The sequence below is a fragment of the Octodon degus genome, unplaced genomic scaffold (genome assembly GCF_000260255.1).
Source record: "Octodon degus isolate 3935 unplaced genomic scaffold, OctDeg1.0 scaffold00611, whole genome shotgun sequence".
In the NCBI taxonomy this organism is placed as follows: domain Eukaryota; kingdom Metazoa; phylum Chordata; class Mammalia; order Rodentia; family Octodontidae; genus Octodon; species Octodon degus.
The window spans coordinates 57,012-61,931 of NW_004525187.1; the positions used below are offsets into that span (position 1 = coordinate 57,012).

A 4,920-nucleotide genomic window follows, 5' to 3' on the forward strand; every position below is an offset into this window, starting at 1 on the left:
CCTTTAAGTCCACCGCACACCCACAGCGGACTGCCTTTTTCTCAGCCTCCGCTGTCTGGCCCTCAGCGCCAGCCGCAGTCCTTCCCCTGCATGAGCAACTAGGGGAAGAAGACCGCCCTTTCATGATTTATGTTCCTTTTTCGACTAGTGACTTATACAACTGGAAGAATCAGAACCGCTCTTTCTCTCAGAACCCCCAAGGGCTTATATCTCTCCTAGAGTCTGTGTTTTTCACCCACCAGCCCACTTGGGATGATTGCCAACAGCTTTTACAGACCCTCTTTACACCAGAAGAACTTTGAGAGCGGATCCGGGAACTTTGACAAAAACTGGTTTTAGGCCCGGACGGTCAACTGGCCTCAGACCCTGCAGGACTGGAAGAGTCCTTCCCTTTGATCCACCTGAAATGGGATCCTAATTCCTATGGAGGTAAGGAGGCTCCAAAAGGGATTGCCAGTTTCTGTTAAGGGCTATCAGGGAGGTGGCTAAAAAGCCTACCAATTTGTCTAAAGTTACAGAGGTGAGTCAGGGACCAGATGAATCACCTGCGGCTTTCCTTGATCGCTTCCAGGAGGCATATTGGATATATACTCTGATCGACCCTGAGGCCTTTGAAAACCACCAAGTGGTAGACATAGCTTTTGTTTCTCAGTGTGTCCCAGACATTAGGAGGAAGTTACAAAGGATTGAAGGATTTGAAGGAAAGCCACTGACCGAATTGGTGAAGAGAGCTCAGCAAGTTTTCAATAACAGAGAGGACCCTAGAATTAAATTAAATAAGAAAATGGCTAAAGTCCTGATTGCCATGGGAGAGAAAAACTAAAAAAAAAAAAAAAAAAAAAAAGTTAAGAGCCAGAAAAATAGAGGTAAAAAAAAGATATCTCTTAACAAGAATCAGTGTGCCTATTGTAAAGAGGGGGGACACTGGAAATATCAGTGCCCAAAGAAAAAGAAGCCTACTCAGGTTTTGGTATAGGAAGGGAAAAACTGACAGTGCCAGGGCTCTAAACCCAGCCCCCAAGAGCCCATGGTTACTTTAGAGGTAGGGGGCCAACCTGCTGACTTTCTGGTAGATACCAGAGCTACCTACTCTGTCTTGCAACAACTGACAGGGCCTCTGTCAGGAAAAAAAAAATATGCATACAAGGAGCTACCAGAAAAACCAAGTCATATCCTTGGACTCAGGCCCGTATAGGAAATCTGGGAACAAGACAGATGACCCACTCCTTCCTAGTTATGCCAGAGTGCCCATACCCTCAGATTGGCCATGACTTGCTCCACAAATTACAAGCACAGATCTCCTTTGAAGAGAACTCTAAAAGGTTTCATTTGGGAAATGGGAAGAAAATCCTTTGCCCCTGCCATTCTATATACTTGCCCATTGACGGAGGAACATTTGCTGCTAGCCCGTGAGGGACCCAAAGAGGCCCCCTCTGACCTGCTTATCAGATGGACATCTGAGATCCCTAGAGTGTGGGCTGCGAACAACCCTCCTGGCTTAGACATCCACCAGCCACCGGTGGTGGTCGCTCTTCTACCTGGAGTGTCCCCTATCCGAGTCCGCCAGTACCCTTTAAGTCTACAAGCCAGGGTAGGGATGAGTGTCCACATACAGAGACTCAAGAAAGAGGGCATCCTTGTACCCTGTAAGTCTGCTTGGAATACACCCCTGTTACCAGTTCAGAAACCCGGAACTACAGACTATACACCTGTTCAAGATTTACGGGAAGTAAACCAAAGGGTGGAAACCATCCATCCCACAGTGCCCAACCCATATACGCTTCTGAGTCTGCTGCCCCTGGACCAAATCTTCTATACAGTCCTGGACTTAAAGGATGCCTTCTTCACACTCCCATTGGCCCCGGTAAGTCAACCTATTTTTGCTTTTGAGTGGGTGGATCCTCAGACGGGGGAGAGAGGGCAATTAACCTGGATCAGACTACCTCAGGGCTTCATAAACTCACCAGCACTGTTTTGATGAGTCCTTAAGCAAAGACTTGGCTGAGTTTTCGGGGAGAACATCCCCAAGTGACTCTGTTGCAGTATGTAGATGACCTTTTTATTTATTTATTTATTTATTTATGTGTGTGTGTGGCCAGCTCAGCCCACCAGGGGCGGGGCTGGCTGGCATGTGGTGCTGGGGGATTGAACCGCGGTCCCTGTGCTTTGCTATGCTTGTTCTAAGTAGGTGCTTTAGACCACTGAGCCATCTCACCAGCCGTGTAGATGACCTTTTGTTGGCTTCTAACACCTATGATTCCTATAAAGAGGCCACTGAAGATTTACTGCGAGAGCTAGACAAGATGGGCTATAGAGTCTCCACAAGAAAGGCCCAGCTTTGCTTGTCTCAGGTAACCTATTTGGGCTATAGACTATAGCAAGGACAGTGAATCCTGTCTGATAAATGAGTCAAAACAATATTAAAGATACCTGTCGCTACCACAAAATGAAAAGTAAAAAAATTTCTAGGGCTCCTTGGGTATTGCAGACTCTGGATTATAGGATTTGCTGAGATTGCCCAACCTCTCTATGCCAGTACTGGAAGGGATCAAAAAGGGAAACTCTGCAGAACTGATTCTGAACAGGAGGCCTTTGAGACCCTCAAGAGAGCCCTTGCTCTGGTACTGCCTGACTTGACAAAAGCATTCCAACTCCATGTGTTCGAAAACAGAGGAATTGCTACAGGGGTCCTGACTCAATATTTAGGGCCCTGGAAAAGACCTGTAGCATACCTGTCCAAGAGGCTGGATCCCATAGCAGCAGGCTGGCCCAACTGCCTGAGGGCCATAGCCACCACCACCATCCTGACAAAGGAAGCTACTAAGCTTACGTTTGGTCAGGAGCTCCACATTGTGGCTCCTCATGCGGTGCGAAGTCTCCTTAAAATTCCTCCTGACAGATGGCTGTCAAATGCGTGAATCATGCAATATGAAGCATTACTTTTAGACCCAGCCCGTGTTAAGTTCTTGTCTACTACAGCTTTGAATCCAGCCACTTTGCTGCCAGATGATGATCCTAAGATGCCGCTCCATAACTGCTCCGAGATACTTGAAGCTAATGCCAGTTTGAGAGAAGACCTCACTGACGTCCCTCTCGATAATCCCGAAGCTACTGTGTACACTGAGGGGAGCAGTTTTGTCCAGGATGGAGTCCACTATGCTGGGGCAGCAGTGGTCACAGAGGATCAGGTGATTTGGGCGCAAGCCTTAGGACATAAAACTTCGGCCCAGCAGGCAGAGCTCCTCGCCTTAACCCAGGCCCTCCACTGGGCACAAGGTAAACAGGTGAACATCATACTGACAGCAGGTATGCTTTTGCCACTCTACATGTGCATGAAACTATTTATCAGGAGCGTGGCCTATTGACCACCGGTGGACATAAGATCAAAAACCTCAAAAAATTCTAGACCTGCTTGAAGCCGTCTGGCTCTCTAAGAGAGTGGCAATAATTCACTGCAAGGGACACAAGAAGATAGACTCCCCAGTGGCTCAGGGAAATGCTCTGGCAGATGCCACGGCCAGGGAAGTGTCACAAAAACCAGTGGGACCACTGGAGGTACTCTTGCCTATCCTGCTACCTAGAGTGCTAGACCAGCCTACCTATTCTGATGGAGATCTTTTGTTGGCTAAAAGTTTAAGAACAACACCCACACAAGATGGCTGGCAGATGCTGCCAGATGGTAGGATTCTCCTTCCTGAGGTTTTGGACCAAGAACTCATTCAGCAAATGCATCAAGGGACTCACTTGGGAGAAAATAAGTTGGCTGAACTGTTGCGGATATCCTATTTCATACCCTGACTTAATCGACTGACTAAGAAATTAAGCCGATGGTGTCTTCATTGTGCCCAGGTAAACTCTAGCAGAACTACTTCTGAGCCAAGACAGCGTGCTCAAGGTGTATCCCCTGAGGAACATTGGGAGGTTGATTTCACCAAAATGGGACCAGGGAAAGGAGGATATCACTACCTCCTTCTCCTAGTAGATACCTCACCGGATGGCCAGAGGCATATGCCACCCAATCAGAATCAGCTCTAATAGACAAAAAAGTTACTGACAGAGATTATTCCCAGATTTGGCCTTCCCATTACTATGGGGTCTGACAATGGCCCAGCTTTAATAGCCCAGGTAACTAAAAATCTGTCCCAAGCTCTAAAATTAGAATGGAAACTACATTGTGCATATAGGCCTCAGAGTTTAAGTCAGGGGAAGGGATGAATTGGACTCTAAAAGAAACTATTTCGGGGCTGAGGAGATGGCTCAGTAGAATAAGCACTCCCCTGGCAAGCGCAAGGGTCTGAGTTCAATCTCCGGTTCCACAAAAAAAAAAAAAAAAGAAAGAAAGAAAAGAAACTATCTCAAAGCTAGGGTTGGAAACTGGTGAGAACTGGGTGAGTCTCCTTCCTTTTGCTTTATTATGAGCCCGCTATATTCCCTATGTACACGGGATCACCCCCTTTAAATCTATGTATGGTAGAGCACCTCCCTTAATCCCCAAACTGGGGGAGGAAATTCTGACATCTATTTCTAATCAGGAACTTGTTAAGTCCTTGCAGGCTCTGCAATCTATGCTGCAGGCTACACACTCCCTCTTCCGACACCAGCATCCCAGACCAGAATGGCTTGATGGCCCCCTGGCTGCAGAACCAAGCTCTCTAGTTTGGATAAAGGAACGAGACCCAGCCACCTTAGGACCCCGCTGGGTGGGACCTTATCCTGTAGTCCTGAGCACTCCCACCATGGTCAAGGTAGCCGGAAAGAGACAGTGGATTCAACACACCCACATCAAGCCAGCTGCAGAGGATGGTGTCTTGGAAAAATGGCAAATCAAAGAGAGGTCTGATCTGCTCAAGATCAAGTTAGTGCACCATGGTTCAGATCTGACCTAAATGTGTTCTCAGTTCTCCCCCTTGTATGTTGTAA

The 4,920-nt window shown here is 47.4% G+C and overlaps 1 pseudogene; it reads left to right on the top strand.

The window, feature by feature from the left end:
* Positions 1 to 1,267: 1,267 nt before the first annotated feature.
* LOC111814831 lies at positions 1,268 to 2,918 on the top strand (annotated as a pseudogene).
* The last annotated feature ends 2,002 nt before the right edge of the window (positions 2,919 to 4,920 follow it).